This window comes from Artemia sp. Qi Xiang Cuo, chromosome 4 (assembly GCF_049724085.1).
Source record: "Artemia sp. Qi Xiang Cuo chromosome 4, ASM4972408v1, whole genome shotgun sequence".
In the NCBI taxonomy this organism is placed as follows: Eukaryota; Metazoa; Arthropoda; class Branchiopoda; order Anostraca; family Artemiidae; genus Artemia; species Artemia sp. Qi Xiang Cuo.
Genome location: NC_142797.1, coordinates 31,868,286 through 31,888,647, shown reverse-complemented (window position 1 = coordinate 31,888,647; position 20,362 = coordinate 31,868,286). Strand labels below are relative to the sequence as shown.

At 34.5% G+C, this 20,362-nt stretch overlaps 1 protein-coding gene across 3 annotated transcripts in view; it reads right to left on the bottom strand.

Moving 5' to 3' along the window:
- LOC148953014 (cytotoxic granule associated RNA binding protein TIA1-like) overlaps positions 1 to 20,362 on the bottom strand; it is a 316,849-nt gene that overhangs the window by 155,773 nt on the left and 140,714 nt on the right. The gene's annotated exons all lie outside the window — the stretch shown is intronic.

Below are 20,362 nucleotides of genomic sequence, written 5' to 3'. Positions count from 1 at the left end.
ATCCGAAAGTCATAATGATATACAGAACAGAGTCCAATCAAAATTGCGGGTTTTCTTCCAATTGGCTGACGAAATAACGCTACCAAGTGGGAAACAGTGGGAAAATAAAGTAAAAATCGAACAATTTTTTATTTGTATTTTTTTGCTTTTGTATTTAATTTAAATTGTGATAGACATCAGATACTCTGTAATCTTTGTAGATTATAGAATTTGCATACTTTCCAAAATGCTAGTCTTTGGAGCATATTTCATGCCTTATACCAAGAAAATAATGAAAACTAAAAATAATTTTTTGCACCTTCAAAAAAAAAATAAAAATCAAGAATTCTGTAACCAACACTTTTTTTTAAATACCAGTAGATTCAATTGAAAAAATATCTACTTTCATTTTTCATCTACTAAATTTTTATTTAACAAAATAAAATAACTTGTTTTATTATTTTCGACAAAAGTAAACAAATATATTGAAAAAGTAAAACCAACATTATTTTACTTTCTAACTCGGGAGTCGTCAAAAAAAAAATCAGCGCAAAATCACTTATATCGCAGCAGTTATTCCCGATTTCCTAGCATAGGGAAAATAGCATTAGCCACTAATAAAGACGATTAGCCTTAAGGAGCCAAGAAAAAACGAATGCATCCCGCTCATGATTTTCGGAAGAAGGAAATACCCAGTAAAGAATATTACAAAAACGGCTCTGTCCGGCAATTCATATTCATTTGAAACTGTCTCCTTGACAGGGTACCCCATGCTTCATTGAAAAACTGCCTCCTTAATAGGGTACCTCGTCAAGGGCATATGTTGATAATTTAAGGAAGGTTGCAAAACATGTTTAAAAACTCAAAACCTCGCTGACAGGTCGAAGACTACTATCTGAACGCCAGAAATTAAATTAATGAGTTTTTTTACAAATATGACATAGAAGCGCATGTACAGCGCCGTAATATGTTGGTATTTTAGCAATATTTCCTATAGCCGCATTGAATTGTTTATCCACAATAATCATGGAATAGAAGCCCTCTTCCGTGAAGATATGGCATTCAATTTACCAAGAATTGTTATTTGATTACGGAGAGGTAAATAAAAAGGAATCACTCTGTTTTGTGTTTCGTTCTATCTCAACGATCACTAACGTACCATATAAATCTTTTCCTCCACTTACTGCAGCCGCTTGGCACATTTCTCCGTAAGGCCAATTGTCCATTTTTCCTATCTAATAAAATGAAAGTCCACTTAATATTTGAGAGGGACAGGGATATTATTCCTTAAGCCAGGGATAAGTGGTAAAAATACATGATTTCCAACTCCGCCCTCTCAGTCCGAATTTGCCACTATCTGACACTGCCATACGGCAATGACAACAACATTTACGGTCGTCGGCAATGTCATATTCGACAATAAAGAAAAATGAAGCCTATTTTCTTGGCCACATTAGGAAGTTAATGCGGTCATCACAAGCTGGAGGAAAAGAGATTGGATAAAACTAGAAGTCAATATTGAAAAAAAGGGGGAAAAAAGGAAAAGAAAACTACCTTCATAATAATATAAAGAAAAGTAATATCAATCTAACAAACAACAAAAAGCGACTGTTTAACATATCGTCTACGTTGAGTCCTGATGAACTGTAGTACTTGCAAATTTTTCCAAGGTAAGGGCTCTATATACAAGAATAACCTTTCAGAAACCCCTATGTTTATGTTTAGAAACCCTCTAAGCTAATGTTTAAATGCCGCATGTGTCTTCCTCCTCCTTTATTGATCAAGCAGCCTTTATGGAAATTAATGCTGTATATTTACTTTGGGCTGAATTTCGTATGGATAAATCTCATCTTAAAAAAAATGTATAATGGCTGGTTTTAATTTTAGTATACGATCATTGTTTACGATATTTGAAGTTTGTCTATGTCTTTTAGCGTAAAGCATTATTTAAGTATATTTCAGCATGGACTTGCACAAATTCGTCTATATTAAGAAAGAAAAACGAGCAAAAATGGGGTTTTTGAAGGCCAAAGGAAAATACTGAAAAAGCACAGCAAAGCGAATATTTCGAGAGGACAAACGCCTCTCTTCTTCAGCGCAAAACGAAATAATGTATCCAAGGAAAGTGCCGAAGAAAAAAAAACAAACAAAAAACAAACGCGGAAAGTCAATTTGAAAAGAACCAAAATACCGAAGAAAAAACCAAAAACTTAAAAGATGAATAAAACTCAATAAAAGCCAAAAATTATAAGAATTAAAACCAAATACCTAACAACAATAAACGCAAGTTATTCGCCAATATCCGCGATTTGCACAAAACCCAAAAAATTATGAACTGCCATCGACGAATACTAGTGAACAACTCAGAAATAAAAGAAAGGAAAACAATTCATTCACTCAAACACAAAACTAACCCCATTTTTGCTCGTTTTTCTTTCTTTATGTTATGTCAGGCCAATGTGGTTTAAGAAATTATCTTCGTTTATATAAAAGAAATATATTCCATATTCAATAGCCAGTGCAAACTGTCGTTATTTGGCATTAAGCCTTACTTAATTTAAAAGCTTTTATTACTCATGGTTTTATCCAGGAGGAAGAGAACGATTAAGAACACTTCGAAGCATCGTAAGTATCCGCTGTCGAGCGAGCCGCCTAGCGTATTGCACACCTATGGCTTCACTTCGTTAGTAAAGAAGAGCAATTATTTTCAACATGAAACCCTGTTTCAAGATGTTCACCTGTGAAAAGGCATGTAAGAATGAGGCTTTGAAAGAGATGACACGACTCGAGGAGTAATGCAAAAACACGATTAGAATAATCCCACGTGTGAAATGATTACAAGAATTATCAAAGACTAAAAGAAGTAAAAAAAACACACATTTCTCGAAATATTCAAAAAAAAAAAAAAAAAAAAACAACAACAAAAAAAGAAGAAAACTAAATACGAAATTCTACGGCTGTCATGATAAGAAAGTTGTCTTCGAATGATTTTGAAATATCATGCCGGCGCAAGTTTTCATTTTCAGCCTGAAGATTTCTAATTTTTTCTAGTAACCAAAAAAAAAACTCAAATTTTTAGTTTTTAGTACATATGGAGATGTAATTTTTCATTTTAGTTTTTTGAAATTTTTTTTTCAGGGATTATGTTTATGAACATGTAAATAACCGATCAAGTGCTTTGAGACAGAAACAGAAAAAAAAATTCAAAGTGGAAATAACAAATTTTGCTTCTGACCAATCGCATGCGAAGATTCCACCAAAAGGAGGGTGGGCATCCGCATTTGATCTGCAAAACCAAGAAGAAAAGGTCAGTAATCTGTGAGAGGGATTAACCGCAAGCAACGTTGCGTTGTTTCGAATCATTTGTAAACTGTAGAATTCGCACCTCCCCAACAATACCCCTATTTTGCTATATACAGCTACTACCGAACCTGTGTTTAGCCCTGGCTCTAGTTTTCGCGAAAAGGCCCTAATTCTCACAACCGTATCATAGTTTTATAGTCAACCCATACCACTGACATGTTAATGAGCGATATCTCTCACAAATTTTCTCTTCTTTTTTTGGCATCATCATGCATGAAGGAAGTCGTAGAAAGGAAGAAATGAAACTGAAAGAGGGCTCATTCTATCAAAAAATAATCGTTTTAGTGCCCACTTTAAGGGTCGTGATCGATTGGAGACAACCTACCACCTATTCGACACCCAAGTGTCACTTGGCTCCCCACGCCACCAAATAACATCAGGTCAAAATTTCTAGGTGGTCATTTGATCAACAGTCTAAAGACTAAAAAAGCCTCCAGGACAATACGTAAAGTCCATCCTCAGAGGTATGAAGGTTTTTCTGCCAATAAAATTAGTTGGCAATTTAAAAAAATAATTTTTCTATATACTGAACTTTTAGGTAAATATACAAAAAATTTTCAAGAAATATTGAAGGATATTTTAATGTAATTTCTCTTTCATTTTTCTTTTGGGATTTTCGTATCTATACGAGGTTTCTGGACTAGCTTGAAGGACTTAAAATCTATAATTGGTTCCAGAAATCAATAAAGCACTCTGTTTTATAACCCACCTCCGGCCCATAAGTCTTTAATTGTTCCAGATTTTAATTTAAGTCTCACTGACCTATGGGATTCCAATATGGATAGAACTAATCTTATTTTGTATGTATTTTTTGAATAATATTTCTACTATGCATGTATTTCACAATTTTTACCTAACATAGGGATACCATGTTGGATAGGGATAGCATAACATAGGAAAGAGCTTTAAGGTAGACACTCCACCTTGTCGGGTAAGGAAAGTAAAGTGTCGAAATCCATTTAGGCAGGTGGTATTCCTCTAATGAGCCCTAATGGAAGGTAACTACTTGGAAATATTTCGTTAGATTTAAGGTGCTTTTGCTTGTAAATTTACAACGGCTTTTATTTATTAATGACGACTTTGCATGGATTTGGACATTTAGATTGGGTTGACGGTTCGGTTATACTGTTTTGTCCTAGGTAATTGGATAGGATAAGTAAGGTCAAGACCTCGTTTATCTCAATTGCTAGATTAGGAAGACAGTTCTTTTCTTCTTCTCCCTTTCCTTTTTTTTTAGCCAAGTAATTACCTCGAAAACATTACAAGCAAAGTTCAATTTACTGAAATATTTAAGGTCAACCCAAGCTGACTCAAAGCCACGGTTGGCTGCATGAAATTTGTGCTAAATTTAGTCATAATAAACAGAGGCAATATTGTATAAATGTTAAATATTGCTTTTGGTGAACCAGTAATGAGTAAAACAAGGGCTTATGAGTGTAACAGGCGTTTCCATGAAGGTTGTAGAGATGTTGAAGGTGACGAGCACCCTACTAAATCAATACTTACGCGATGAAAACGTAGAAAAATGGAAAGAAATAATTATGAACGATCACCACATCAAAATCAGATAAGTTGTTAATGATGTTGGCACATCAATTACACCATGTCATTACATTTGATTAAGATAATTTGGACATGAAACGAACGGCAGAAAAATTCTTCTAAAACGATGAATTATAAAAAAAAAAAAAGTGAGGGATTGAAGTTGCTGTGGAGTTACTAAATGAAGAACAATTCAGTACTAATAAAACGTCTCATAACAACAGATGGATCAAGGGTTTTGAGGATACAACGTAGGAAACGAAGGCTCCGTTGTTCAAGGCCGTATCCAGGGAGGAGGAGGTTAGGGGGTTTGAATCCCCCCCGAAATGTTTGTCCGGCTCATAAAAACGTAACAAAAATGAATATAAACAAGTTTTTTATGCGTGTTTTGAAGTTTGTTATACCCCCCCCCTCTGGATACGGCCCTGCAACCTTTCCCATGGGGGCATTCTGGATCGCCGAAACAAGAACTCGACAAGTGCGGTCGAAAGAGAAGGATATACTTACATATTACATATGATTTGGTTTTAACGGCCGAGGGCACCATAACTACATGTAACAAGGTCAAACGTTAACAAGTACTTACTACATGCCCCAACATCACTTGCGTGGAGTACCCCGAAAAAAGCAGCTGGATGTATGGCAAAACGATTCATATATTTTGTGCCATGATAATGCACCTGATCAAGTCTCATTGCTTGTTATTGACATTTTAGCAAAAAAAAGTCTAATCTAGCCTATATATTCTCCAGACAGGGCTAAATGAGAACCTTTTTGTTCCAAAAATAAAGAACACATTAAAGGTCAGTCATTTTGCAATAATAGAAAAATTAAAACTACATCCTCAAGAGCAAAACATTATTCCAAATAACAAGTTTCACAAGTGTTTTGGGGATTGGAACAAGATCTGGCCTAAGTGCATAAATTATAATTGGTATTATTTTGAAACTAGTATTATTGGCGTAAATAAGTAAACAAAATTATCTGAAACGAACGATATTTTCTGAACACCCCTCGCATATCATAAAAACCCTATTGCACCAAAACTTCATTCCATCGCGTCATTTTTTTTTATTTTACGTCTTATTATATGATGATGTTGACATATTTATTTAACCTTAACAACAATATACACACTAAAATCAATATGATTCACCCAAAACCGAACGTTTGACTTGGGGTGATTCAAGTAAAAAACACATACATATATCAAACGAATTTTATATTTACTGTAGATTTTATTTTTAAAAGCCCATGTTTAAAACCACTTATCATACGAATCGAAATTGAGTTGATAGAATAAATAGCGAATTCACAAAATATTCGTAGGAAATTATATTTGAGTCAAGAATAGAATTCACAACTTTGAGTAGGCCCAATTTCTTTTTACTAGACTTGGAGATTCAAAACTTCTTACAAGCTTTCTTTTTGCTCTTTTGTTTACATAAGTCAATTACCCTTCAAATAATTCCTTTGAAGTTATTTCTTGCGGAAGAAAACTTAGAAAAAGAACCGAAAAATGATAAACGGGAATACTTTATCACACAGGTTAGTCACCTGAAACGAACTGTTGAAGTTTAGGCTCATACTTTAGCATTTACATAATTGAAAGTTCATAGAAATTTTTGGCCATAGGGGGCACAAGTTAATTCATGGAAAAGAAAACTTTTCAAACAAGAAATGCACATAAATACACATTTTCACAGGTGAAGGATAATTTAATTAAAAAGTTTCATAAGTCTAAGCTCAAACTCAAGACTCTAAAAAGGATCAATATAATTAAAGTAATCATTGTATATTTAAAATATTTCGAGCAAACAATAAATAGGGTGATAGAAAATAGGGGGAGAGAGAGGGTGAAGAGAAAGAACGAAAGAGAGAGTTTAGAACGGACGAATTGAAAAAAACAAACAAAAAAAAACAGAACCCGCAAATCAAAGATGTTCGGTTGTGTTGCACCATTGGAAAAATAATTTTCCGAAAACCTAAATATCCAACTGATAACCTCATTTATATATCGAATAAATGATCAACTGCATCATAGCTTCCTAATTCCTTTTTCCTATTTTCCAACAAGCCCTAACTGAGCTGTATTTATTTTCTCCAGATTAATACCATTTTTTAAAGGCTGTATAAGTCGACACTGTCATGATTTAACCTGTCCAATGGTCATCAAAACCCATATTTCTCGGATCTATGGAACAGCTTCCATCAATTCAGGGGATTATTCGATGATTGGAGTGCTGTAAGGCTTTCCTCGATAGTTTTCTTTTCTTGTTCTTTATGTCTTCATTTTATCTTTGATCAAGTATTCCAAGGTCATTGCCTCCAGGAATATTGGTGTATTGTAACCTTTAGGAAAGTGTTTGGGTCCGATAAGAGCGATATAGGGACCATTGTCACAAATCGTGAAGAGTTGATTGGATCTGGAAATTCCAACGTGATCCAAATGACAATTCAGTCCTAAAGGAGTTCACAAAGTTTATTTGGTAAGTCCCATAGCAATATACTAAACTATGATCATAATTATGGATCATGTAGAAAATAAAATGGAATCCTGTAGAAAATAAATTGAACAATAAAATGGACTACAATGCTTGAATGAAATATAACAGAATTGAGACAAAGCATGCTGGATTTAATTTTTTCATGAGGGAAGAAAAGCAATTGAATTGTTTAGCAATGATATTTCGGCGGTAAAATATCAACACATACTCCCGACCTGGCGATGTATAGGTTTTCATAGATTGCAGTTTCAAATTTCAATTGGTTACCTGAGCTTAAGTTTCAATTCCATTAAAAGCACAAAATACAACTATGACTTCGGTAAGGTGGAGATGGGGTATAAGAACCCTCTCAGGTCAAGCTGCATCAGAAAATAATAGAAATAAATTATACATAAAATAAATATTTGCATGAATCTGATTTTCAAAAAGGTACAACATGTCCACACATATTAGAAAATAAACTTAGTTTCATTAGTTTTGGAATTTTATATTACAATATCAACATCTTATATGCAATGAGTGCTGTGGATTCTGAGCGGGAGTAATGGAGTCGAAGTCAAAGAGTTTTAGCAAATTTGTTGGTGAATGGCGTCAGAGTGCCATAAATAATATAAGACCCCTTGGAGTCGGAGTTATGAAAGCACGCAAAGGCTGGAGTCAAGCCAAATAGTCTTCAATACTACGAAAAAGTGTCAATAATGAACAAAATTAATATTGTAGACTAATTACAAACTATAATTAGCCTACAATATTACTTTTCTGCATTTCTCTCATTAATATCAATTTCTCTCATTAGATTCTGCAGTAAATTAGCAGGAATGTTGGAGTCGGAGTTCTTAATTCTTTGAAGAAAATGTTGGGAGCCAGAACAATTATGCTTAAAGTTTCCGGAGTCGAAGTCAGAGTTGGAGTCGATGGTAAAATGGACCAACTCCACAGCCCTGTACGCAGTTGATAAGTTCAGAAGCCCTAAAATACCAATTTTAGTGGAACTAAACAGCATTTGAAAAGTATGAACTTGGTGCACTTAGTTTTCAAATTTCAATCATTTTGAATGATCATCACTAAGGCCAATTTCTCAAATTATTTGAACGGTCAAAAGTCAAGAGAAGTAACATATGTGTTTAATTTGAAGTTGAGGGTTGAAGGAAAGGTGGGGTGCTGGAATTCATTGGCTAAGGGGTTCCACTTTGAGCACTATAGCTATACATACTGAAACCTTACAAATACTTAATTTGTTTTGATTTTTGTACATCTATATTACAACAAACAGTCCGTGGTAACGAACTGTAAGTAAGGAGCGACCCGGCTCAATGGTAACCGAAACTCTAAAAAACGGTATTTTGATACAAATAGATACATAAAAAGAATTAGATTTTAATTCTGCTTTCAAATATATAAGTTTTATCAAGTTTAATCCTACCCATCAAAAGTTACGCGCCTGAGGAAATTTGGCTGATTTTCGAAAAAAGGGGGAAATAACCCCTAAAAGTTATAGAACCTTATTGAAAATCACGCCATCATATTCAATGTATTAGAAAACTCTACTGTAGGGGTGTAAAGCTACTATTGGCAAAAATATGGAATTTTGCATTTATTGCCAGAAGAAAGTTCACGGATGCATGTTTATTTGTTTTTTTGGTGTTGTTTTTTTTCCAGGGGTGATCTTATCGAACCAGTGGTCCTAGAATATCGTGGGAGGGCTCATTGGAATGCAAATTAAAAGTTCTAGTGCCCTTTTTAAGTGTCCGAAAAAAATGGAGGGCAACTAGGCCCCCTCCCACGCTCATTTTTTCCCCAAAGTAACCCGATCAAAATTTTGAGATAGCCATTTTGTTCAGCATTGTCAAAAATTTAATAAATATGTCTTTTAGGATGACTTAATCCTCCACAGTTCCCAGGGGAAGGGCTGCAAGATATGAACTTTGCCCATTGCTTACATATTGTATTGGCTATTGGGAAGTATACAGACATTTTCAGGAAGGATTTTTTTCTGGTGGGGAGGGATGGAGGAGGGGGTTACTCGGGATAATATTTCCGTTGAGAATGTTTCTTTGGGGTAAGGGGCATTTCTATGAAGGGGGCGCCGGATTTCCAAGCATTATTTAAAAAACGATCATAAATTAAATAAAAAAAAAACAAGTTCTTTCAACTGAAAGTAAGAAGCAACATTAGAACTTAAAACGAACAGAAATTATAACGTATATGAGGGGGTTCTCTCCAAGTCAAAACCTCACTCTTTACGCTACAGTTTTTTTTAGTGCTTTCAAAAGAGCTATCTATTCTAATTAAACGGCCTTGGTGATTCAGGAGTTTGTGAATTAAATTTTTTTTTTTTTTACTTTTAACGTAAAGAACGTGGTATTGACTAAGGGGAGAACCCCCTCATATACGTCATAACATATACGTAATAAAGAAAAACAATAAAAAAAAACAAGCGATACGGCTCAATAGTAATCGAAACTTTTAAAAACGGAATTTTAATGTCAGAATGGGCTTATAATGCTGATTCTAAATATATAAATTTTATTAAGTGTAGTATTACTCATCAAAGGCTACGAGCCTGAGAAAATTTACCTGATTTTTAAAGAGGGAGGAAACATCCCCTACAAGTGAAAGAATTTTAATGAAAATCACACCGTCAGATTCAGCGTATCAGAAAACCCTATTATATAGGTTTCAAGCCCATATCCGCAAAAATCTGCAACTACATCTGCAACGTATTTTTTGCCAGAAGAAAAATATACGAATATAGAACTAGAAGTTCGTTACGTAAGTTAATTTGTAAATTACGTCAGAACCAAATTTAGAGACAGCCATTTAGCAAAAGAAGAGTAAAATTTTTGCGCAAATTTTGTTTACTTATTCAATGATGGTGAGCCAAAATAAAAGCTGCATTAACTAAAAAACGATCAGAAATTAAATTAAAAAAAATAAGTTTTTTAAACTGAAAGTAAGGAGTGACATTAAAACTTAAAACGAACAGAAACTATTCCGTATATGAAAGGGGCTGTCCTCTCCTCAACACCTCGCACTTTACGCTAAAGTTTGACTGTCTCACAACTTTATTTTTTTAAACAATAAAAAACTTTAGCGTAAAGAGCGAGGCGTTGAGGATGGGACAGCCCCTTTCATATACGGAATAATTTCTGTTCGTTTTAAGTTTTAATGTCGCTCCTTACTTTCAATTTAAAAAACTTGTTTTTTTTGTTTGTTTTTTTAATATTCAGTAAGCTCAGCAACCCTTAAATACTATTTTTGGTGACAAGCAAACACTATTCGTAAAATACGTACTTAATACGTTTTGATTTTAGACATTCATACTAAGTCTCAACGGGCAAAAACCTGAACGCCTTTTAACGACTAACAATTAGACATCTCCAACAGTTCCCTAATTATTCCCTAATAGGTAGAGAATTAAGAGCAACACATTCTCATATTTAAGGATTCAGAATTGGTGGGTTGGAAGGCCGAGACCTTCATTTTGCGCCCTTCAATCATGCGGATTCAAAACCTCGTAAGACTCAGATTTCCACAAGGTACAACATGTACACTTTTCTATTAAAATATATTTGCGAAGCCTCTAAATTTCTATAGGCTATTTCCACAACTTTGGACCCTTGCTCTTAGACTACATGAAGATTATCGCTTCCAGAGGGATGTTTTTTTTTTCAGTCGTTCTGATGAAAATAGTTACCTTAAAATTTTGACCAGAGGCAATTTGAGGCTAAAGGGGGGCCCAGGCACACACTGGGCAATGGAATATGCATCAGGCTGTTCCACAATTAGTTTTTGGTTTAAAAAAAAGTCCATCTCCTTTGTTTACGATTGGTTTGGTGCAAAAATTTATAAATTTGGTACACAAAAGCTTGCATATATTAAATATATACGTAAATTATTCCTAAACTACCCGAAATCGGTGGTTATGTGCAATCGATATATAACGAAGCCCTCTTTCAGTCTGCCACGCCTAAAGCTTGCTGAATGACACCCTGCATATGTCACTTCTCATTAAAGGAGGTATCACCTTCTATTAAATAGCTAAACAATCATTCTACTGGGTCAAAAGTAAACAAAAAAGAATCCTAGCAATCAATAGAATGGCTAAATATTAGAAACGTTTTAATTTTTCCCGGGTGCTCCCAACTCTTCCTTTAAAGTAGAAGCAATTTCCAGTGGAGACATAAAAACTGATTTTATCACAATTTTTATGCACTCCGTTGTTTAAAGTGGAGTATCGTTGCCAGTTTCCGGAGATCACGGTCATGTTTACGATGTATGATATTTATTCATAAATTTCACAAGATAAAATCCTATTCTTTCTGGTGGAGTTTGATAAAGCCACTTTTCCTAGTAGAAGAATGGGACCACGACTCGTTCTCTCTCCCACAGGCTTCCGACTATTTAAAATGCAAAGAGATGTGTGATAAAACATAAAAATCCAGCCTATTCTTTCAGGATTCTTTAATCTATTCCTTATTGCAATAATCCAATGGATATCACATTAGAGATAATCAATAAATAACGATGGTGTTCAGATATCAAAATAACGATATTTAAATTTGACTTCTTTTTTTGCAATCAAAGCAATTGATTGACCCTGACAGTGCCACGGGCATAAAAAGAAAAATATTAATGTCCCCAGGACCCATCTTAGGTCTATTCATCGATTTTCTATAATACCACGGTTCTATATAAAACCACGATTTTCTATATTTCTTTGGTTGTTTCAGAATTACGAAATTTTTAGGGTATATCTTTCTTTAAGGTATATGTTATCTGTACAAGTTCTTTACATGTTGTTTTTCTGAAGTCTTAGGGTTTTAATATTTTAACTTTTGACGGCAATTTGGCTATTATTTAATAGCTGAGATTCAGGTTTATCGGTGCACCGAATTACCTTCTCGAAATTTACTTTAAACTCTTTTGTTTTAGATTGAAAAATGTGTTGGAAAGCATGAAAAACATACGAAAAGAACACATTTTCCTTTTTTAAAGCAAGTTTAGATAGTTCTTTCAGAAAAGGTCTAGGTAATAGCATAAAAATTCGTGCGCTCTGACTGGCAAAGCGAGAGAGTATCAACGGAACCTGAAAATGACAGCGATGAAAGTGAGAATAAAAGCAATAAAATAGCATCGAAGGTATAGCCTATATATGAAATTAATGCACTTTGGAAGTAGATAAGTACCTTATCCTCTCGGAGCAACTTACAGCAGTAGGCGTATCGCAAAGTCGCACGTTTTACAATGAGTATAAACCTTATCAGCTGATAATTTTGGTTCCAAACAATCGTTACTGTTAATCATACTGCAACTGACAGTAAATACGCGCATTTCAGTATTTATAAATCACCTAACCCTTAATGGATTCATGAATATTTTTTACAGGGCTAGTTTCGACAGGGTTCGAAGACTCTAGTTGCTAAATAAAAAAATTGGAGGGAGACTTGGTAAGCATCTGTGATAGAGGAGAAGTTAAACATAGCCCTGGGCGTTGCCTGCTGTAACACGTATTGACCTAACCAAAGCGACTACCTTTCTGCTTACAATGGTAAATTGAAGATAATCACAGATAAGCAGCCATGGAAGTGGAGTCGGTACTGATTTTCTGGTAAAGGAGTCAAAGTTGGGAGTCTGAAATACAGCATAGTTAATTAAGAGCCGACAAAATAAAGTAAAAGTCAAGTGCCTTTACAGACATTCAAATCCAGAACTTCTGGATTGTCATCTCGATATTTGTCGGCATGGAGTACTCTGATGAACACTTTAAGCAGTATAAATGAGTTTTCAAATATGGGGGTCCAAATTTAGCAGACAAAAAGGTCGGGATTTTGAGTTGGGTGTTAATATAACTTCAAAAGTTGAAGGTGTCGGAGTCAAAGTCAGATTCCCTAAGACTCCATAAGTGAGACTCGGAGTTGAAGATAGGGAGATTTCAGGAGTTGAATTCAGCATCTTAAAGTTACTAAATCTGCATTCCCTGGAAATAACAATTAGAATTCATTAGATGTATTTAGAGGCCCAATTGTACAATATGTAGAAAACACTAGAACTATTGTTTCAAATAAATTAAATTCCAAAGTTTCCACCCTTAAATCCAAGTAAAATTTGACTGTCAAGAAAAGACTGTGTTTTTCCTTCTTTTTTTAGTATTGCTAAGGGAAAAAGGATATAAGGCATCAATTGTTTGAGAAGCAGTACATCTGTAGTATTCAATATCAGTAATGTCAATCGGTTTTGGTGACAGCTATTGGAGAGGCCCCCACTAAAGAAAGGGATAAATTGAGAATGTATATTCTAGAGGAATGGATATGCGACAATGGGCTTGAGTTCGACAAGCTTGGAATGGAAAAGTCATTCCCAAGAATTATCTTCGTCTTTCAAACTGACCCCTTGAGAAAAGAAGGATGAACAACAAGAAAAGTATTTGTTGATCATTTTGCAATTTCCCGAAGAAAAAGGAAAATATATTGATTTTTTCTTTATAGCATTAATTCTTTCCTGCATAATTATACATAAAAAAAACTGGCATGGGAGTATATAAAGCACGAGTCCCTTGTGGTTTTCCAGATTTGCACCCTCTCCTCCCCTCATACAGCCAATATAACCTATCAGGTAATTGTTTGATAATCCTTTCTAAAGTCACCATCAGAAAACTATTTCTTGCCGACCAAGGGGTTAATGCAGCCTCTTGCAGGGGGCCTCTGATTTTTTCCAGGAAACGTTGTTAAAACTTCAATATTCAACTCCGTCTCGAGGAATTTGAATGTTAATCCCACTTTAAAAATAGAGATTCAAGCTTTACCAGGATTGCACTCGGTTTATTGGTGAGAATGAAAAAAAAAAAGAGAAAAGAACAGCCAATTTCAATGGGAACCACAATATAATTGAGATTGAAATATTGTGTCTTCGGGACAAGTTTAAAAATATCCTCCTAATAGAAACCAGTAAGTATAAAAGTTATATATTTACGCAAGATATTATTTTTTGCTTCTCTGAGATGTGCTTGTATTTCAAATGCAAAACATATTTATTTTGTATAAATCCATAATATTTACTCTTTTTATCCATAACGTTTGTAATAACCAATGAATTCCCCCTTTTTAATAGGTCCTAGCCCATAAAAAAAGTCTCCTATCCACTACAAAAACTCATAAAAAAAACAACAAACACAACAACCGACATGCGAATTCATTAAACGGAAATACATGGTCCCTATTATAAATTTCAACATTTCAACTCTGTATCACCCCAGGAAATTTGATAATGAACCCCCATGTCAAAATTTCCTAGGAATATTTTTCCACGAAAGAGAAATTATGGGGGTTTCAATTCAATCTAAAATCCAACATAATACTGTCTAAAACATATCTCAAATCTCTTTCTCGATGTCCAGTTTGAAAAAATTCGACTTCGGTTACACCCAAAATGAGACAATAATTGTTGGGATTACGCCAAGACAAAAATATAAACGTTATGTCTTGAAACAAAAGTAATTTCTTTCAAAGTATGTAATGAATATTTCAAGCCACAAAGAACAAAAAAAAAGATACATTCCAAACAAATAACAAAAATTGTACAATAAATAAAATCAATAATCCCCACAAGGGCTCATAGTATGTAATGGAGGGGGATCATGAAACAAAATAATTAAATATTAAACATCTAAACACAGGTGCTAATCTGTGTGAAACATTTACTCATAACACAAAAAACTTAAACATGAGAGGCCGGGCTGCTTCGATTTAAGATATTACCTTAAAAAATCAGTCTACTATCAAAATCCTTCTTAAGATCACCGTTGAAAAATTGTATCTCGACCATATAGAATCACCGAGGTATTAAGTTGAATTTTAAAAGAACGAAAAGCTGCACTGGATGCAAATAAAACAATTATTTTTCAACAGAATAACTAAAGCGTTTTCATTTGTTTGTATGATCGTATTGTCAGTTGCTTATTTGATATGAGGAGTACGGTAGCTTATTAATTGTAAATTTATTATTTTAAGCTTTTACCTGAGTAGCCAAATTACAAATATTGTATTCTATTTCTTTGGATTTTACTCGGAGCTGTTATTGTATATATCGGTTTGATGTTTTCCTTTTATTCTCCTGTGAATTTAGTTATGCTACATTTTTCTATTTTTATTTAATTCTTTAACTTTTCTAACTATGAGGACAATTACTTGAGATACAGGCTAAATATTCTTTTTTATTCTTGATCTTTTTCTTTCTACTGGTCGTAGACACGTTGTTTCGGGATTTACTTAATTGGTTTTGTCATGGTAGGCCAGTCCAGGTTTAGATCTTTTATTCATGACCAACCTAAGTCCCTCCCTTCCTTCCACAGAAGTTAAAGCAGACAAAGACTACGAAGATGTAAAACGCAAATAATTTCTCTATTTCTCTTCAGGTTTTTTCAAGACATGGCAATACATTTGCTATATTTATTAATGTGTAATTTTATTACCCCTCGCTATGCCCAAAACCATATTATTGAAGAAGTAGGAGTAGAAAAGAAAGAAAAAAGGCAAAGAAAACCAAAATAAAAAAAAAATAATCAAAAGTTGTTCTAACGACAGAAAGTTAGAGATTCCCTCATATTCACCCGCACAGGTCAAGTTGCGTCTGAAAACTCGAGATCTGACCGCCCATTTTTGAAGATTTACAAAGAAAAAGTGTGGGAAATAGGCACCCTTCCTTCGACCTATAAGTCGGATCACAATTTGACTTCTTTCAGACCACTTCTGGTTTCCGAATTTCCAAAAATTCGATCAAAAACCGAAAAGTTATTGAAATAAAACTATAAAACTTGGAATCCAGGATTTCCAGATTGACCTTTCCAAAATGATTTCCTAGAAATCTAGAAAAAAAAAAGAATTTTTGACACCGCGTTTTTCACAAGTAATCCCACATTGTTACGAGTCTGCAATTAAACGATCCCTCTGAAGTTTACTTACGGAGCTAGTACAGTTCCATTAATAGGCCAGAAAAAAATATCTTTTTTTCTTTTTTTTTACTGGATATCTGACAAACTTAACAGGAAGTTTTCTTCTCTGAGCCACGATCCCCATACCCGAAAAAAGGTGATTCCCATCACTTTCCGTTACCAAGCTGCAGATCGCTGATTACGTTACAGAAAAAAATATTAAAGCAATGTGTTGCTCCGATGTACAAATATGAATATGAACACTAACATGAGTACTGGTATATAATACGCGGAGTTTATTGAGTGTATTATAAGCCTTTATCGACTGGCCACATTTAAAGAATCATATATACGTAATTCACAGAAGAACACTAGTTTTAATTGGAACACAAAAAGATACGTCCGCAAGACCAGCGGGGGGAGGTGTGTGGGGGGTGGGATAAGAAAAACAAATATAGGCGAAGTAAATGGAAAACATAATAAATTCAAGAAAACTATAACAATCCCAAGATGTGGTGGAGGAGTGAACATTGCACGAATTTATCCTTCCTCTATCACGTGTCTAGACGCAAATGTTTCCCTACCTCTATAACAAAGACTTATTAACATAATCTTTCCCACAATGTGCTGCTTTGAAAGTATACTATCAAGATAAACGCCGTAATTTCGCATACTTTCTATTATTTATTTCCTAAGATTATTTTTCGCAAAAAGCTCGAAATATTTACTTTAGCTCTCCTTAAATTTACGAAGATGTGAGATGTTGTTTCCTACGTTTTGGACAAAACAAAAAATATTTTCTAGTGTCCGTCAGGCATAGCAAATTGTGCATGATGGCCGGTTTTATTAGACCCTGGGTTCATTCAGCAGCAATTTTTTTTTTACCCCCAAACTCTTTGTCCACAGTAAACGCACGCACAAAGACATAATTATTAAATGAAGTCATTTCTTTCTACCTATTAAAGAACAATTGGCAGAACTAGAGGTACTGAATTAAGTAGAAAACCATTATTTTATCCTTTTTTTCAGGTGCGTTTCTCAACGGTTCAACGTAGCCATTACACAATCATTTACGCATACAATTGCAGAAAGAACCTGAAAAATTTTGACAATAAACGCAAAAAGAAGCTTTTTTTACGTGAAAACACAGCTGCTTAATTCTACAGTTATACCGTTTGATCATTTTTGGTGTTTTTCATTATTACCCGACATTACGGACAATGATAGAACAAACATCTGTTCAATAACAAACATTAGGTTACATAATGCACCGCAGCATTGTCATGCTACAATTCATATCAAACGCACCATTTTACATAGCAGAGTTATGTTTAGTTTTCAAGAAAAAATAATAGAGAAACAATCAACTGCATATCTTATAGAAAAACGTTGATTCCTCTTATCTAGAGAACCTGCTTTCAATTTGCTTGCCTAAGGGTGTGATTCCATACTCATATCTCTAACAAGACCCTTGTGCTTCTCAAGCAAGATATCTATAATGAGGTACTTCAACTCATCTCAAAACAATAGTCAACATTTCCTAAAATAATTCTCTTCTTTGAGAATGCCATAGATAGATTTCAAACAGAAAACCCTCCACGATTTAATTTTGAGTTGAAGCAGAGTACAAAGTTTTTAATGGCTTATTAACACTAATAGAGACATAGGTCTAAAACTGAGGAAGGTAAGAGACTAGGATTCGAGGAGTCCTAGAATGTCACCAAGGAAATTTTCCATAAAATCTCTAAGAGACAAAAAAGTCAAGGGCTATTCGGCCAATGTAAATTAATGAAAAAAAAAACCACCCAAGATTTCACTTTGATTTGACTCACAGCTCGAAGTTTTGTCCTGATTCGTTAACACTTTACCAGTCCAATGTGTCAATAAATTTAGGAAGACCAGGTATCGGGGAATGAGAGTAGACAAGACGAATATTCATAGGCAGGAAAGTATCAAAAATAGAAAAGTAAATTTTAAGCCACTATCTTCCATTCTCTCATGAGGTCCTTTGGACAAATACTGGTGGAATGGGAATTTGCCCTATCCCCTTCCCCTCAGTGGAAGTATAATTGCTGCTATTTCAGTTAAGTAGAATTCAGCACCGTACTCGCATGTAAAGTTTGGAATTTAGGCTTGTTCATATATTTATTTATTTTTTAAATAAAAATCTCGTTTTCCTTAAAAGAAAATCTTCGATACTGCTCTTATGAAACTTAATTTTCATAAATATTTTGTGATTTTAATGAATTTTATTTATTTTATTAGAGCTCGTACATATTTCGTCTTTTGCTTTGACTTATTATATAATCCTTCAATCCATTGCCTGGGATGAGAGCACAAGAATTAAGAGAGAAAAAACTTATCATATTAATCGTCAAAATGAGGCAATATCACGTGTCCAAAATATTCAAATAGGAGGAGGATACCCTCCATAAAAAAGTTGAAAAAAAAAACACCCGTTGCTGTCATAATTCAGATGATATCCGGAATCAGTGCGATACTGTTCTACATATCTGTCTCTTTTCTAAGTAGAAAGTTTCCTCTGATTTCTGGGTCATTTACTGTTTCTAAGCTATTCTAATATACATGGGCGAGTCCAGAAGAGAGAATCTACTTCTACAATTGTAAACACAGACCATTTAATCCAACAAAAGAAGAAGGCGAAAAATTGGGCATTTTCAAAAGTAATTCGAGCAAAAGCTTCGGACACCATTAAAATAAACTATATGCTGACAGGGAATATTAATACAGAAAAAGGAATGTCCCAACCACTTTTATAAATTTTGGTGTGCTGGAATGGATTAAATTTCTCTAGCCCCATCTAATTCAAAGTTGGCTTATGTTTTGACCGTTATGGTTAAAACCGTGGAGACAAAAAGGGTATCTTAAATATGGTGCCTATTCAAGGATACAGCCAAGACATAGGTACACATAGATTTAATCCTTACAGGGGTTGTAAGAGTAGTACTAAGGATCTCTTACGGGAGGGACGGGACTAATAAACCAAAAAACTGGTATTCTGAGGTTAAAAAGCTATGTGGCAGGAGATTTGAACAGCTTAACTTCAATCTACCCGAGTCCCCTGATATTACTGCCAATAATCTCAATAAATTCCTCGCTTCCATTGTCCAGAGCCTTCCACCACTGTCCGACCAATTACCATCAGGAGCCCTTTCCCGTTCTTTACCCACTGTTTCCCCGTCTGAGATAGAAAGAAGAATTCAAAAACTAAGAAAGACAAATATTTGTCCTTTGGATATCCCCTGTCCTCTTGTTAGTGCCTTCGGTGATTTCTTGTCTAAGCCATTGTTTTTCCTGTTTAACAAAATGACCGAGTCTTGGCAAATGCCTACAATTTGGAAACATGGCTTCATAAACTCATTGAAAAAAAAAACGGAAAGCCTAGTTTTGAAGGCGTTCGGCCTATAACTCTTACTCCTATTTTCTCCAAACTTTATGAAGGATTACTTGCGGATTGGCCAAAAGTAAAAGTCCTACCTCTCACTGACTTGAAACAATTTTAGAACCTAAAATCCACCTCTACTTTCCATTACCTCGTTTTTCTTATTGATCACATCGGGAAAATCCTTGAAAAGCCTAATTCCTGGCTAAATTTAATTTCCATTGACCTTCAGAAAGCATTCGACCTTGTTAACCATAATATTTTAATTGATAAACTTGTCAACGAGTTCATTATTGATCCCTTACTGGTGAAATTAGTTGCCTCCTTCTTAACAAATAGATCGCAAGTTGTCAAATACCAAAACCATTATTCTTATCCTCTCCCTGTCCACAACGGCATACCCCAAGGTACTCTCCTATGTCCCCTCCTTTTTTCAGTAATGATCAACAGCCTCGCAAAGGAATTTCCTGACCGATGCAAATTTGTTGATGACCTAACGGATGTTGAAACTTGCTTCAGAAATTTAATAAGGACCCTATTAGTATCCTCAATGAAATTGGAGACGAGGCCTTAGACTTAGACATGACAGTAAACGGCTCTAAGTCCATGATAATGCCCATTTATTTCCTCAAATCCTCG